The following is an 18,035-nucleotide window of genomic DNA, read 5'->3' on the forward strand; positions in this document are numbered from 1 at the left end:
AGATTGTTTGCTTCTGTTTCCTCTTCTAACATTTGTCTTTAAGTCATTACAATTGACCATGACAATGGAAATAACAGCTTGTAAAAAGCAGCCTAAGCCAGCCAATGGAAGAGTCAACCATGCTATAAATATTTAGACTCTTTAGATTCCTTTCCCTTCTCTATCTCTCCACACCCAAATGCATTATTAATTTCTTGGTCCCAGCTAATCTTGAAGGCTTGAGATTGGTGGAAAATTAGCCTGATCAATGAACCATCACACAGATCTCTCTAGTTTTGAAGTTCATCATCAGATTTAGAAAGAATAGATGATTTTGCACGGCTAATCTAAATTTGTCCAATTATTCCTTAGTGGTTGTGAATCTCAAGGATACAAATACTTTTCTGTGAGATACTAAAACAATCCAGCTGCTCAGACTTACATCTAACAGAAAATGGTCATGTCCATCTGTACAGAACTCCGGCTTCCAAAGTTGTCTGGAGTTTATTTCATCATCACCCACTTTGACGGCACACATACATTCCTGTGTTTTCGTCTCCTTAATACAACTAACTTTCTTTATTACAATTCTCCTACTTGCTCCCGAGGGCAAATAGTGTTTTGCTTTATTCTGTCCTAATGTAAGCCACTGCTGATTTCCTCATGGCTCTCCCTTTTTGGGTCTGTTTGAAATTGTGTTTTTCCTCAGAGTTCAGCAAACGGCTAATGCTCCCAACTTAACTTACTGGAGAACAATTAACCTCATCACAAAGGGACCAAGTATGGTTCACATTTGCTGGCCTCGTATTTTCTGATTGCTTAACTTTGTTTTTCTTTACTTCTTTCGCCTTACCATATTCTTGCTTTTTGGAACACATTGTTGAAATTGGATTTTAAAGAGAACATTTGAAAAGAAAGGAAGGTCTCTACAATACAGTCTTGCTCACTTTTAAGACAAAAATGTGTTTTGCACAAGTTCTCATGAAGTAGCCCAAGTTGGCTTTGATCTTGCAATATTTCTATCTTAGGTTCCACAGGGTCACAATCGCACACGTTTGACAACATGCTCAGTCAGTATCTTTTGTTATTACACTTTTGTTATTTGAGGTAGTTTTTTACCTCAAATACATGAAAGTTAATTTAAACTTTACAAAAGATTATTCATCCATTTAATAGTCCATAATGACACTAAAATTAACCAGGGTCATGTCTTTTATATATACATATATATTAGTTTTTAATTATACTTAATATTTGTACACATTTGAGGAGTGCAATATGGTGTTTTGATTTCACACGCTAGGTGGAACATATAATTATAATATACTAAACATGGTATCATACTCAATGTTTCAAATATAGAATAAAGTCCCTAAATTAAGGACGGTGGGATGAAAACTCTTAAAAATACAACCAACTTTTACCTTGCTAATCCTTGAAAATTATTACACTTTGAGAAGTATAGACCAAAATTACTCCAAATAGTGGTGAATCTGGATTGTGTAGGTTGGAAAACTGAACTCCACCCTTGAACAATAAATTAATCAATGCCTTTCTGATGTGCAAAGTAACATAGTTACTGAACAGCATCAACTTATAACTATACAGAATCAGATAGCAAAAAGCGAAATCAAAACCTTCCTGATTGCAACTTTGCAAGTGCCATAGCTTGCCCACCAGTGGGGGATATGGAACCTGAAGAGAGCGCCTCCAGTAGACAGGCAGGTCCCCAGTGGAGACCTGGGGTTGCTCACCTACCTTTAACATTTTTGGCTCAGAATTGTTCCTGTCTAAAGGAATTGCAAGGACAAAAATGAAACAGAGAACAAAGGAAAGGCCATCTAGTGACTAGCCAAAATTGGGATCCATCCTATGATGAGGCACCAAACCCTGACACTATTACTGATGCTATGCGTACTTGCAGGCAGGAGTCTAGCATGGTTGTCCTCTGAGAGGCTCTACCAGCTCTGACTGAGACAGATGCAGATACTCATAGCCAACTATTGGACTGAGCTTGTGGATCGTTATGGAAGAGTTAGGGGAAGTATTGAAGGAGTTGATTGGAATGGCAACCCCATAGGAAGACAAACAATGCAAACTAACCCATATCCCTGGGAGCTCCCAGAGACTTAGCCACCTATCAAGGAGCATACACGGGCTGACCTGAGGAACCCTGCACATATGGAGCAGAGGATTGCCTTGATTGGTCTCAGTGAGAGAGGATGTGCCTAATCCTGCTGAGACTTGATGCCCCAGGGAATGGGGATGCTTGGCTTGGTGGGGGAGCACCCTCTCAGAGGCAAAGGGGAGAGGGAATAGGGTGAAAAATTCTGGGAGGGATGACCTGGAGGGAGGCAATATTTGGAATGAAAATAAATAAAATAATTGGTTAAAAAAAAGAAAATAGGGGTTGGGGATTTAGCTCAGTGGTAGAGCGCTTGCCTAGCAAGCGCAAGTGCCTGGGTTCGGTCCTCAGCTCCGAAAAAAAAAAAAGAACCAAAAAAAAAGAAAAGAAAAAAAGAAAAAAAAGAACCAAAAAAGAAAAAAAAAGAAAAAAAAAAAAGAAAATCAATAACCTAGTAGGAGTGAACAGCCAGAAGGAATATAGTAACATCCTCTCAAGTGTGTCACAATAAATTTCATTATGACCTATGACTGTGACAAAACAATTGAGAAATTTATCTATCAGTTTTACAATATATATCTAGTTTTACCCTAAATGTTCTCACCTACATCTTGGAAGATACCAGTGTTCTTCCCTTCCTTGCCAGGGATTCTATAAAGTAGTCTAACCCAGGGTTTTAAAGAGTATAATTTGCTTTATTTCTCCAGATATTCTAAGTACTCCCAGTGCATCATAAAATCATAAGGATTGCAGAGTCATCTTTGTTACCTTGCCAAAGTAATCAAGTTGCAGTAGAGTCAGGCTTGTCCTAGAATTCTGACAGACCCGTTCTGTCAGATTGTTGACCAATCACTCCTGGGTCATGATCACGTTCGAGATAGAAAGTTACTGAAAAAGTACCCAGAAGCTCTCCATGGAAAACAAGTGTGTTACAGCAATCAGACTCTCTAATTTGATTCTTGTAATCTTTGATACAACTGGCGGCTCTGAGAGGGATGACCTGACTCATGCCTGTGGAAGAAAGAAACTCAGGAATGAGATCTATCTCTAGAGAGCTGGAGGAGCTCCAGCAGCCAGCTGAGCTCCTGTATCTCTCTGGTGTCTTCATTCTGCCAGACTCCCTTGTCTCCTCACTGGTGCTTAGCTTCTCAATGGGCAAAGTAAGCACATAGATTCTAATGTGGTTTTTCTGAATTGATGACCAGACAGAGGAGTTTGAAACAGTTTTTCTATGTGTCCAGTCCTAAGGCTCTATCATCTTCTCTGCCTATGTTATCTTGACGTGAACCCAAAACTTTTCAACCATGTGCTAGACCCTGGGCTGATGATTCGATGTAATGGTGTTTGATTTGCCTTTCAGGAAGCCTGTAGTCTCCGAGAAGACACATGTGTAAGGTTCAATAGCTGACACGAGCACTGTTGAGTGACATGGTCCTATCAGTGTTGCTGAAGAGGACCGTGTGTACATCTCTTGGCTGTACATCAGCATTTTCCCCAGCCTATCTATCAAAAATGAAGAATCAGTGGTGGAAGCCAGACAACTTCAGAATATCTGGGTTGCAGCTCCATGAGGTAAAGCTGACTCAGACTGAAGACAGAAAGATACTAGGCTCAACTCAAACGTCTTCACATAACTCTACAGCATGCACACCACTGGATTTCATTTTTTTTGTTAATCTTAATAAACATTACTGAATAAGGTAAAACAAGGGTAAAGTAATATCAGTGGAAAAAATTGCTGCTTCAGAACTGCTCATCCAAAGAAATTCACATTATTAAATCCTTTAGGCATCCACTTCCCCTCAGCTGGACAGTTTCTCATCATTTTCTGAGTACACGATGATGGACTTGTCAGGGTGGTATTCAGGTAACAGAAGACCTCAGACACCTGGATACCTGAGATTAAACTCATGGCGACCTCCCTTGCATCTTATCCTGTGCCTAATTGTTGCTTAGTTGGTAATTACTTTCTCCTTTCCTTCTATTTCTTCCTCTTCCTCCCAGGGTACCCTAATTTATCTTCAAATAGTATAATCAAAAATCTTCAGTAGCTGGGCATAGTTTGGGTGCCCATCAGTTGTGGAAGAAAGCTATCAACATTCTCTTTAATTCCCCAAAGAATTCTGAACTCGATGATGAATTATATAGCCACCTAATCACTGAGCCAACAGCAGGCTTCGCTGAATTCAGCTCTCTAGGCTAAACCAGCTTTAGTAGGATTTTCTTCACACATCTGCAGTTTCATCTTACAAATATTGAAGGACACGAGAAAAAATGAAATGTTATGGTTGATGTTTTCTTTTGTATTCCTACTCCCAATCCCCTGTTTCCCCACACGAACACCTTTTCTTCTATTGATATCTAGAACAAAATCTGCAATGGAGCAGGCAACCCACACAGCCGATTCTCCAGAGATCATAGGTAACCACCCAGTGCCTCTGCATGCTTGTTCCTATTTTAGGGCATTTACTCTATTGAAATGTAAATAATTAATAAGCAAGCTTTCTGGAACCTGGGGGAGTTTATCAGGAAACAAATGTTTAGATTAGTTTTGACAGGGAATTGTACTAGATATCACGTGTGGATATCAATATCACATGTGGATGTCAAAAGGATTTCTTACATCAACCTAAAATATAGATATACATATTCACATTTCCAATGAACTTCCAAAATGTTTTAGGCTAGCAAATAAGGACATAGATGACAGAAAAGGAGACTAAAAATGAAGAATAAGGAAAAACAAACCCAACAACTTATCCATCAAGTAAAGGTGGCATCCTAGATGCCCATTTTAGGCAGTCATAATAGTGTACAACTATTTCTCATTTAATAGGTGTCAAACTCTTTTGAATGAATGGTGTTCAACATCAGACAAGAGCAATGCATGACGTTATCACACCCTTATCATACAAATGGTTTTTCTTTTTTTAGAACAATGATAGTTATAAGCCCACCATTATATGTTGAATTAGATTTCCTTCAGACTAGAAGGTGCCACCAGCTTAGGTGAAAAGCAAAGAAATGAAAACATTGAACAGGATATGAATTTTTGAGAATATAAGAAGCCAACTGCTAATCAATTTAGCCTTTAATGGTCAATTTAGACTGACATCTTCTTTGGTTGTGGCTGCCTCACTGCACTTAGTAGACATTTTGTAGCTTATATTTCATCTGTGCTGCATTCTAGTGTGACTAACAGCTGAATTATCTGATATATCCTTTTCACTCAAAGCTCTCTGACTAGAATCTATTTTCCCCATGGAGTATTACACATAAATCTTATTTAGTGTATTGTTCTTTTCCTTTTTAAAATGGGAGTATATGAAATATATAATCATTGATTTTTGAAAGCAAAAGCCTACAAGGAATGATGATTGTAGGTAATAAAATTCTGAGAAGCCTCAATAAAATTATCATAATCAATAATTTTAGTGGTGAAACTGTATAGTGGAATAAAAGAAACTTATCTCAGTGAAAAGCCGTTGGTTGACTGGCATATGGGCACTCTGATACATTTGAGATCAGAGTATAAATTTCTATATTATTTTTTTTCTTTAGGGTAACATACTTTTCAGTCAGTATAGATTAGGAAATCCAGAAATTGAAATGTCATACAGTGAAATTTCAAGGCTAAGGTAACCGAGATAACACCAGTCTACCTATAATTTGGCAGCCATCTGGAATGTTTCCTTTCTTTATCCTCCTTGATGTTCTACTTTTCCTAAATCTGGGTTGCTTATTGTTGGTATCGGCTTCCTGGTCTGTAACTTGTTTCCAGCATTCTCTTTAGCCTAATCTATGACTTTTGCCACACTCTTTTTGGACCAAAGCTTTTGAACCTCTGTTCTGTAACCAGGTCAACTAAATTTGGCTCTAAGAAGTTCACTGCATCACACAGTGGCATTAAATTACATTGTAAGTAGTCTAGGAATGGCATTATATATGGGAAGATATGCAGAGGTAAGTGATAACATGACTGAGTTGATGTAAGAAACCTAAAATTCTACAGATATTGATATCCACAAAGGGATTCTGAAATCAAGCCTCTATGAATGCCAAGGTGATATTTAAGTTAATGTTGCATAATATATTTACTTTATAATGCATCTCTCTCTCTCTCTGCGTGTGTGTGTGCATGTGTGTGTGTATATGTGTATGTGTGTGTGTGTGAGAGAGAGAGAGAAAGAGAGAGAGAAAGAGAGAGAGAAAGAGAGAGAGTGAGTGTGTGTGGTGTGTGTAGGGACTAAGATCAGAATTTTTAAGAGATTATCAGTACAATCATATTGATTATACAATTATTTACCACAGGAATGATACAGTTTTCCATCCATAAACCCCCATCCTATCCCCCTTCTTCTATCAGGGTGCTTCCCCACCCAGCCACCCACCGCATGCCTTCCCACCTCCCTGCCCTGACATTCTCCTTCACTGGGGGGCGGGGTCCAGCCTTGGCAGGACCAAGGGCTTCTTCTCCCAATGGTGTCCAACAAGGCCATCCTCTGCTACACATGTAGCTGGAGCCATGTGTACTCTTTGGATGGTGGTTTAGTCCCTGTGAGTTCTGGTTGGTAGGTATTGTTGTTCTTATGGGATTGCAAACCCCTTCATTTTTTTAGAGACAAATTTCACCTAGAGTCTAGCAAATCTAGATTTTACAATGTCTTAATTTTTTTAACTAGGATTCAAAGTCTTTGAATATGTCTTCTATTGAAGGAAGACTTATAGTAACCAACATTCTCAGTGCAGAATCAGCTTATTTATAAGAGCAGTCACAGGACAAACTCTGGAATTGCTACTAGTGACAGGGGTTAATTGTTCAGATTATTGTTCATAAAGCACCCAGAAACCACAGAACAACACACACTATAGACATTGCTTTCAGCTGTCCATGAGAACTACATGGTAGCAGCCTATGTAAAATCACACACACATTGACTGTAGGACACAGAAAAATCAAGCTCAAAATGAACTAGAAGTTTCCTCCCTGATAAGTAGATTTCATTTTGTAAAAGATGCTATGCAGGCAGCTGGGAGAGAGAAGTCATGAGGTATATTTCCCAGAGGTAGACTTTGACCAGTATTATACTGACCTGACAGGAAGATCTGCCTACTGGTGCAGTAGTGGGGACTATTACTGTGTAACTATCATTTTATGGTTAGGTTGGTGGTTTATCTCACAGGAGGGAATTCATATCTGATACCAGAAATGCCCATGGCTACTGGAGAGATCTTATACCCTCAAAGGACACTTACTACTATGGCTTTGCTAAATCAATGTGATGGAAAACTATCTTCAAAATATTGGTTTTTGTTACTATACATAGGTGATATTGTCATCCTTGACCAGAGAAGTGGCTTGCTTTTCAGTTTAAGAGCAATCAGTGCTAAATAGCTGCTCAAGGTGCACAGAATAAGTAAATGAATAATGACTGTCTATATCAGTGGTTCTTAACCTCCCTAACTGCTCTGATCCTTTCATAGATTCCCTTATAGTGACCCTAACTATAAAATTATTGCTTTCTACTTCATAACTGTAATCTTGTTATTGTCATGAATAGTTATGTAAGTATTTTTGAAGATTTGTCAATGGGGTTGAGACCCGTAGGTTGAGAACACTGTTCTCTGGCCATGTCACCATCAATACAGTCTGTGCTACTTGAAAACAAGTGACAGAAGGATCTTTGAAATCATAAACTTGGGAGGTATGGTTTCCTGCAAAGGGATTCACATGACAGGGCCAGTCAACATGCAGTCATGGTTGTTCTATCCATCAAATGAAAACATCTTCTCAGCCTCAAAGGCGCCATCATCACTGTTGGGACGTGAAATCTTTCTTAGCTGATATTTTTACCACCCAGGAGATACAGAAGAGGACCAAGACAGAGAAAATGAGATGGTTTCTATAAGTTAATTCCACATAAAGAAGATATCATTATAAATGGGAAACTATTGAGTAATATTAGATGCTTGGAAGGTGGGAAGTCTTCCTCCTCCCACCCAGTGGTAAATTCTATTGGTGATTCCACCATGCTCCAGTGGATTGCTTCATACCCTGCCTTATAGACAGAGCCTTGGTTAGATTTGTGAGTCAAAACATAAAATAAAACCAAACCCAAATGAAGCAAAGTGCCATGACAGTGAGGAGGGAGAACTGTCAGGGAAAGTAGGGAATAAGAAAGTATACTGGGAGAGAAGTATCCTCAGAATGCATTAATACATTTATGAAATTGTCAAAGACTAATCTTTCTTTAAAAAAAGAAAAGTACTATCTAAGTTCTTATAGATTTGAATGTCTGCAAAGATACACAGGGTATCAAGTCTATGGAAGGTGTGTCGCAACACAATAAACTTCCATAACAAGTCAGACAGTGTAATTAGGAGAGAACTCCAGGCCCCAGAATGAAAGCTGTTTATGTGCAATATCCATTTGAGCAGTTCTATGTCAAGTTCATGGTAGTAGTAGTAGGAAGACCCTAGGAAGGTCTTCTACTGAGATTGTGAAAATTATCAAGCTGTGCTTGTCTGCTCTACAAAACAAGCATGCTGGGGGGAAGCCAAAGCTTTCAAAATTAAATATCCTTGCAATCCTAGTCTGTCAAACCCTTGACCAGAAACAGCTGGCCAGAGTCCATTTAAGACCTCAAAGGAGAGGAATGCATTCTTGTCTCTGTTTGAGAAACAAAAAGAGATCTAGTAATGAATGTAGCTTGTACAGTCCCCAGCAACCCTAAGACCTTTTGGACAACAGTATTAGATGCCAATGGGTCTTTGAAATGTTCTTATTAAATCCAGATTGGGACATTCCTTGGAGGCCCAAGGACCTCTTGGGACTGCCTTTTTACTTCTCTTCATAGTCCTGAGTCTGCCTGATATTTTATGATCCCAGAGTCCTCCCAAACCACTCTCAGCTTTCAAATGTGAAGGACTCAACACAATAGCTGCCCACCAATTTCAAATTGGAGAGCAACAACAGAGAAACTTTGAAAAAACTGAGCTGAATGACAGTTAAATAGTTTTTAATCTGACTTTGCATTGGGCAAAACCATGACCAACTTATGGTCAAGGGAAGATAGACTCTAAACCAGAGCCAAAATAGAAACCTATAATCTGTGGTTCAGGAAGTGAGGACTTTGCTGAACTAGAAGCTTCACTCTTTGTGTTTAAAGTAAAAAAGGATAGAATATTCCACAGGACATAGTTTTTCATTCAAGAACTATGGTCCCCAAAGAATCAACATCTGGTGTTCTAGTTGAAAACCAAATAGTCTAATTCTAGATGTTTTGAGTTTGAATTTGTATAAGCAGGTCCCTATGTTCTGCTCTTATTTCAATCAGCTCTTTAATACCTACACAAAGAGGTTGATACCCGAGTCTGCTATGGAGCAATCGCCAGTTATTCTCAGCTATTATCAGTAGAGTGAGCTGAGAACAAAAAGCTGCGCCAACAACAGTGAGACCTAATGGATTGGTAGAGGATGACAGAGTATCACAAGATGGGTACTGGTTTATGAAAAAAAAAAAAACAGTAACCTCATAAATATATGCAAATCAGAATCGTAACTGGGTCAAGAGATATGACAGCATATCCATAACAATCATCATAAGAAAGCCAAAGGCTCCATCTTTAGGTGTTTGGCAGGTGAGACTCTGGTTAGATGATGTTGTATGATCCAGGAGATACAGGAGAAAGAAAGACTAAGGCAAGGGAAATGATGACTGTTTTACAAATTAATCTCATGGGAAGAAAGACAGCATCTTTCTTAACAGTCAGTGGAGGCAGGTAAGGTTGGTAGATAGTCTCAAACTGATATTAATATTAATATTGGCTTGTGAAAATAAAATGCCAGACTCCCAGAAATGTAGCAATAATTAAAGATATAGAGACCAAGGATTTGTGTGAAATCAATGAGGTAGGGGAAAAAGGTAATAAGGTGAAAATGAGGTAAGCAAAGGGGATAAAATGTAATTATATTGTAATTTCAAAAATTAAATATATATATATTTAAAATATTTCTTGTGAACTAAGGTTTTACCATAAGCTTTTAAGACAAGGTTAAATAGTGGCTAGAGAGTTATATGTGGGTGAATCTCCAGGTACTGCTCTGACATGCAGATCTTATTCCAGTGAGGTCTAGAATTGGAAGCATTATCATAATTCTTATCCAAGGAAGGGCTTAGGCAATGTGTTGACTCTACATTTCTAATCTGATGAGACATGCTTCACCTCACTTGTGCAAATTCAATCATATGCACATATCAACTACCTTGTCCATTTATTTACTCCATGAGAACCAAGAGACAGAATGTCCAGTTCCCAAGTGTTTGGTTCTTACTTCACTTCTCCAAGTGACACTGATAAGCAGCTAGAGTGGACAGGTCCCCACTATGTCATCCAAGGCTTGACAACCCCTAATCCATAGCCTCATGACAGTTTCAGTTAATTCTATTAAACATATCTATGAATAATGGGGAGCTCATGATAGCCTCTGCTGAACTGCAAGACTGAATGGATTTCTGCAATCACGAATTTTTAATGTCTAAACTTGACTGCATCCGTAATAATAACTATATCAAATAAATTCTAAACAGCCTACTTACTACACTTAATACTTTTAACTCAGAAAGTAAGGCCATACACTGAAAGCTAAACTTGAAATTGAAAAGAGAAAAAGAGTAAGTCATATTTACAGAAGACCCAAGGGTGTTACAATATGAGTACACAATTTAGGAAGATGAACTCTTACAGGTTATAATATTCTTTCAAGAGTATGTGAGAAAAAATTGACTTTCTCTTACTCTCATAATTCTGGACCAGTGTGTAAAGACTCCCTCTTCCTTATGAATGCTACCCTTCAAATGGAAGCCACACTGGTGAAATAGAGAAAAACAAATCGTTACATAAGTGATTGCTCTCATGAAATAATTCACATTGTCTCTATTAGTCCTTAGCAGGAATTGGTTATTTATCATTTTTAAACAAATGATGGCAGCATGAAATATTAATAATTCATATTGTTACACCAAATGCAAATAAATTATAATTCTAAATTTCCCAAGTTTTATGACTGGGATTCTAGTTCAATTATTAGATAACCCAGTAACTCATCAAATTATTACTTAGAGAATGAAATTAGGAGGGTAACTGTAAAGTGAATGAAAGAAGCTGGTACAAGAGGAAGTGTTCTTTTCTTCCTCATGGGTCTTGTCCATAGTACTTGTGAAAGTAGCAGCTGATAATCGCACCTAAGGGCTAGTCATGGAAGGCAAGGTGCCAGGATTCTGAACAGTCCACAGCAGGCCCCTTCTACTGTGCTCTATAGTCTCTCCAAATACCCATCAAAATACTTCCACACTTCCATTTCACAATTTCCTGATCAAAATCCACGTGGCCCACTGAAAGAGTCCATCAGCTGAGACGTCTACATGGATCCAGCATTAGTCCTGCTCTGACAATTTTGTAAATGTTGCAGGTAACATAACCAGAATAGCATCATCAATTCTAAAAAGGAAGCAGACATCTAGAATAAATATGCTTGAGAGATCACACAGCACAACAAATAAAACATAAATCATGTTGAACCAAATAATACCAAACTCTAAGCTGTTCAAAAGAAACACACCGCTTCCAATAGCATTTTTCTTCTGCTTTCATACTGAGACTGTAGCATCAAAAGTTCCATTCTTGAATGCACAAAATTACCCAAAATACAGAGTCTAAATTCCTTAATAGTATAGTCCAACTCGCATAAACTCCTGTTTCATCTATTCTGACCACCACTCCCTAGGGATATCAAGATATTTTACAGTAAAAAAAAAAATCATCTCTTGGTTTCGGCTTACCTGGCTGGGTGATAAAACTAACCACACATGCAAAGCAAACACGCACCTTGCAACTGTTAGTTCAGGTCTAGCTATTCCCGTTCTTTTTGGTTCTCAAACATTTCCCAGAGATTGTGCACGGGGTGGGGCAGGTAGAGTAGGACAGAAAAGCAGGACACAGCCATGAGCTATCCCCATCCTGTGATTGTCTCTAGAAGAAACGAAGAAGAATGCACTTACTTGTTGCCAAATGATAGTCTTCACTAAAACTCCAGCAGGAAACCCAGAAGCAAGGCTCATGAGAGCCCTTTGCTCTCCTGGGCTTGTTTTTCTTCCCAGATCTCTCTGCTTAGGGGGTTGTGGCACTGAGCTTGCTGTCCACTGCTTTTGCCAGCTAGACACTCTGTCACCTGGCTGTCTCCTCAGTCACAGACCCAGAGACCACCTACAGACAGATGCCCAGCAAGCCTTGTAGCTGGTTTTGTTTCCTTTGCCTTCCTGCCTCCCTTCTCTTGGCCACTCCCCCACCCTCATCTCCAGGCCAGTCAGTGACTCTGGAAGCTGGATAATCAAGCGTGGGCGGGTGATATTGACAGAGACCCAGCTGCAGAGGCAATGACAGCCTCAGCAGTGGCTTTGCATCCTCCTGCTGCCTGGGAAGGAGCCAGTCAGTTAAGGGTTTTGTAAAGAGAGAGGGAGAGAGCTGGGAAGGGGCATGAAGGGTCCAAAACCTGGGAAGAAGAGCAAAACCAGGATGCAGCAAAAGTGTGTGTTTCTATGTTACTGAGTGTGTAGAAAAGAGCAGAGGGAAGTGTATTAAGAGGAGGGTGGTAAATGCAGGGTCCTGATCTGCAGGAAGTTTCCCCTGCATTGGGTCTGATTATGCAGCAGAACATCTGGGGCTAAATGTCAGCTGGAGTGTGAGCCTTCAGGATGGGAAACTGGATATGGCCGTGGATGCTGTTCTGAGCAGGTGTGCAATTGCTTAGGAAATAATCTATTGGAAGACTAAAACCATTGCATATTTGTCTCCTACTCTGGCTATTGGGATATGAGTGAGGTACAGAGGAGACTGTTACTGTTGTTTTAAAACACTGGCAATCTCTTCATCTAAAGTATATTCTGAGGGCTGTAGGGAAGATATGCTAGGTTTTTGTTGTTGTTTTTTGTTTTGTTTTTGTTTTTGTTTTGTTTTGTTTTGTTTGCTGAGATGGAACAGAAGTTTTGAAACAATATAGACCATTCATGGTATAATCACATTTTGTCCAGCTATCACAATGTTTTATTAAACTATGATTTGTTAAAAATCAGCATATGTCCATGAATAAAAATAATCATTTTGCAAAATTTAACCCAGTGCTATTGTCATACCCCAAAATAAAAGTTAGAACTTTGCAATGCCAAACATTCATTTAATTTGTTTCTCAAAGATGGTACATGGATTTCCAGCTTTTCTTGCCCAAGTTTTGTAAGTGTTAATACAAGTATATTTCCTAGTGTAGAAAGCTTTCTCTTGGGGCAATTTGCCATACTTACCAACACAATCCTATATATCCTTTAGTATATCCAAACATAATGTTAACTCAACAAATACTTCTGTAAAACATTCTCAAAGCTAGGCAAATACCATATGGAAAAAGTACTATAGCTTGTGTGTGTGTGTGTGTGTGTGTGTGTGTGTGTGTGTGTGTGTGTGTGTGTGTTTAAAACCCAGAATTCCTTCTATCTAAAGGAAATACAGGGACAAAGAATGGAGCAGAGATTGAGGAAAGGCCATCCAGAGACTGCCCCACCTGGGGATCCTTCCCACATGCAGACACAAAACACAGACACTATTGCTGCAGCCAAGAAGTGCTTTCTGACAGAGCCTGTTTCAGCTGTCTCCTGAGAGGCTCAGCTAGATCCTGACTAAATACAGATGCTGATGCTCAAAGCCAGCCATTGGACTGATCACAGGGACCCTAATGGAGGAGTTAGGGGAAGGACTGAAGGAGCTGAAGGGGCCTTATCTGACATCATTGGGAAGAGAAACCCTTGGTCCTGTGAAGGCTTGATGCCCTAGTGTAGAGGAATGGTGGAGCAGTGAGGTTGGAGTGGGAGGGTGGTTGGGGGAGCACCCTCAGAGAAACAGGGCAAGGTGGGATGGGATAGGGGGGTTACAGAGGGGAAACCGGAAAGGGGGATAACATTCGAAATGTAAATAAATAAAATATCCAATTTTAAAAAATGGTTTAAATGGAGTTATCTTTTAATGGGGGGAAATTGCCTTCCCCAGGCATCGCATGCTTTCAGATTGCAGAATGCCAGCTACGGGTTACCGATTTTAAGTTGTCCATCAAATCTCGTAGACACCATTTCCAACATTATACATTCTTGCTATTCCTCTTGGTTGCCCTTAAGAAATTTATTGTAAACCCTATTCCTAAGAACCTCATATACTTGAGTCATAGCATGGGGAAATAAATCTAGCATTTACCTGGAAGTTTTGTCCCTACTGGTTAGCATTCATAGTGCTAGAGGGTCCTACGTAAAAACTCCAGGTCTAATAAGATATACCCACTATTGCATTGTGCCACAAATGTTATTAGAAAATCCAACCACTTACTGATTGGATTAAAAACCTACTCCACAGGATAGAACTTAAACCCAGCTAGGTCATTGGCTGTAAGAAAAAAACTTATGCTTTATTATGCTGAATGGACAAAGTAATAAACTGCACTCTAAATTCTTATCTTTTAAAACATAAATTAGTGCATTTCACATTCTTCTTCAAAGAAATTTCTTTATTCATTGAATATATTTATGCTCCAACTAAAAATTAGACAACACACAGAGGATATAGAATGCTTAGCTCTAAAAGGGATAACACACTCTTTCCTACCAAGGCTCAGGATTCATTATGGAAAAAGTGAAAGAGATACAAGAGCCCAGAAGAGCAGGATATCTACAATGAAACAGTATTTGCCAAGACACGAACGGACTGTGGCACACATGGTTGCTCAGCACTGGGGCTGCATGCACAAGCCTGGTACAAGAGCAAAGCAAACAAACTCTAGGCACAGGCCAGGCCAGAGCTCAAATATCCTACCTCTCTCTACCTGAGGAGCTATTGGTGACTGTTACAAATTTGGGGAAAGACCTCTGAACGATTATCTTGTACCGATACACATTAGCAGTGTTAAATGGACCTAGGGGTTAACAATAACAAAAGGGCATATAAATTTGGAGGAGAAATGGTTGGTGAGGGGGAGCTTAGAAATTGGAGGGGAGACAAAAAGCTGTGAACTCAGTCCAATTAAAATTCATATGGCATTTTTAAGCAATAGCCATTTGCTATCTCGAACATTTAATAAGTCGTGTGAAAGGAGCATAAACAAGGACAATTTTAGATATGGTGTGGAAAAACAGGCAGCTGAAAACTCATGATCTGAAAAGTGAAGTGCAGAGGAATGCCTTCAGACTGAGTTTGCATCACAAGGTAGAAAGTTTGGGTTTGAAACAGTATAATTAAATTGTTCTAAAACAAATATCCTGATAATACTGTTAGATAATGGAATTTGCTGAAATAGTCTTACAATCATTATGTTCCAAGAAGTATACTAAACCATCTCTCTCCTTTCTCAGTAGAAAGATGTGTGGAAGGTGAACAATGCTTTACACATCTGTTTTGGACCTTGCCTAGTCTTGTCCATAATATAATATAATATAATATAATATAATATATAAATAATTTAATATGATTGACCATCTTGTTGTATTTTCTAAGCTCTTTTGTCTTTGGCACATACTCAGATTATAGAAGCTGTAGACCAATTATTCTGCCTCATTAAGAAAAAAACACTATTTTAAATAGCCTTTTGACCTAAGAGCACTATTTTTCTTATAGCCTGTGTAAACAGGGTATGTTTGTTCTAACACCAATAAATCAGTATCGGAAATGCAGATGATCTATATAACCATCCCAGAATTTACATAGTATTGAGTAAATATAAATACAGTAAAATAATCAAACAAACAACTCTACCAAACATTCTTTTTGAAACTGCACCTTGGGCTTCAACTGTCTTCTATTAAATTCATCTTTATATATATATATATATATATATATATATATATATATAAAATCATGACTAAAAACAGAGACTATAAATTTGAGAGAGAGCATCAGGAGGCGCACAGAAAGGGTTGGAGGGAAGAAAACAGGGAGTATGATGCAATTATGTTTAATTTAAAAATACATCTAAAAATAATTTATTTTGTGGTTGATAGTATCTTCTCCATCCAAATTCTTACTGTCACTCTTAACAGCCTTTACATCCATGTACAGAAGAGATTCAAAAGAAGAACTCTAAAATTTTTCCCTAATAGAGGCTTCTCTTCTCCATACCATATTGGACAGAGGGTTTCAAAACCATTCTCTTGCTGCTGTCCTTGGTTTCTTCTCAGAGATTGAAGACATTGTGGATTTTGAACAAAGAACTGGGAGGATTTGAGCTGGATCTTACCTGAAAGCTTCCTCCCTGAAGATTAGTTTTATATTTATTAGAAGATCCTGTGCAAGCTGTCAAGGGAAGGAAATAACTAATATTCCTGCCCAACTCTAATACTTATGAACCAATACGATGACCAGTATGTTATGATAGTCCTAAGTGTGCAATGGAGCACTCGTGTCTGTGTGGGAAGCAATAACTGTCTAACTGAATTTAAGCCCCTTTCACTAGGAGAGAAACTGTATCTGGTACTGGAAGCCTAGTCAACTCCTCATGACTAATGAGGTCATGGATAGTAAAAGAAAACTTGCTCCACACTTAACTAAACCAGCATAATTCCTAACTGTAATCTAAAAATTTGTCTTTCTACGCACAGAGAAAAGTATCTCTTAATACCCATTGAAGGAGTTTCTTTTTGAAGCAGGCAGAAACTATTACAGAAATCCAAAACTCATTAAAATAAAGAGAAAAACTGTGGGGTTTCAACCCTCAATGAATACAGCTACAATGCAACTAACTATTGCACCTAAAGTTCAGGGATTATTCTAGAAGAGTTGGGAAAGATTGTAATGCTCAGAGGATCAGAAGGTCTCCTATGAGGTCAAATATCCTAGAAACAACAAAGAAGCTACATTTATGATGACTCAACAATATGGATGATCAAAAACATCCTGAGAAATGGCAACTCTAATAGACATTCTCTTTTGGAGGAGAAAATCTTACTGGGGCCCATCCTGTTGACAAAGAATTGTTCAGAGCTATGAACTTCTGAAAGCAGCAAAAGTCGTCTTCCCCAGGAGTGACCCTCCTCATTAACTGTCCAATATGAAGTGGTCAGCCCTGTATGTAATCATGTACATGCTAGTAAGTAAACAGGATTTTAGCAGGTTATATATGTGTATTTATTTGTTGGAAGCCTCCTAGCCTGGATCGAGTTGAAAGAAGACACAGAATAGGACCCCGTTGGAGCTTTAAGGCTGATGGTCTCTGGATGTTCTGGCTCTCTAACTATATTGAATGTTGATGGTAACTTCTGAAAAGTCCTAAAACCTTTCTTGCTCATTCTGAGGTTTAAAAGCCACTAGTAATCACAGAAAGACATACATGGTATGCACTCATTGATAAGTGGCTATTAGCCCAAATGCTTGAATTACCCTAGATCCCTAGAACAAATGAAACTCAAGACGGATGATCAAAATGTGAATGCTTCACTCCTTCTTTAAAAGGGGAACAAGAATACCCTTGGCAGGGAAGAGAGAGGCAAAGATTAAAACAGAGACTGAAGGAACACCCATTCAGAGCCTGCCCCACATGTGGCCCATACATATACAGCCACCCATATAGACAAGATGGATGAAGCAAAGAAGTGCAGACCGACAGGAACCGGATGTAGATCGCTCCTGAGAGACACAGCCAAAATACAGCAAATACAGAGGCGAATGCCAGCAGCAAACCACTGAACTGAGAATAGGACCCCCATTGAAGGAATCAGAGAAAGAACTGGAAGAGCTTGAAGGGGCTCGAGACCCCATATGTACAACAATGCCAAGCAACCAGAGCTTCCAGGGACTAAGCCACTACCTAAAGACTATACATGGACTGACCCTGGACTCTGACCTC

The 18,035-nt window shown here is 38.9% G+C and overlaps 1 protein-coding gene across 7 annotated transcripts in view; it reads right to left on the bottom strand.

Moving 5' to 3' along the window:
- Positions 1-12,552, bottom strand: part of Scn7a (sodium voltage-gated channel alpha subunit 7) — a 102,582-nt gene extending 90,030 nt beyond the window's left edge. For 3 of the 7 annotated variants that reach the window (XM_039105781.2, XM_039105780.2, XM_063284502.1), the window contains exon 1: positions 12,166-12,552. The gene's annotated coding sequence lies outside the window, so the exon portion shown is untranslated. Of the gene's footprint in view, positions 1-10,902; positions 10,975-11,349; positions 11,765-11,946; positions 12,059-12,165 lie in introns of those variants that run through there. The other 4 variants (XM_063284500.1, NM_001388508.1, XM_039105778.2 and 1 more) reach the window with 4 other exon arrangements.
- Positions 12,553-18,035: the final 5,483 nt, after the last annotated feature.

This window comes from Rattus norvegicus, chromosome 3, assembly GCF_036323735.1.
Source record: "Rattus norvegicus strain BN/NHsdMcwi chromosome 3, GRCr8, whole genome shotgun sequence".
NCBI classification, from domain to species: Eukaryota; Metazoa; Chordata; class Mammalia; order Rodentia; family Muridae; genus Rattus; species Rattus norvegicus.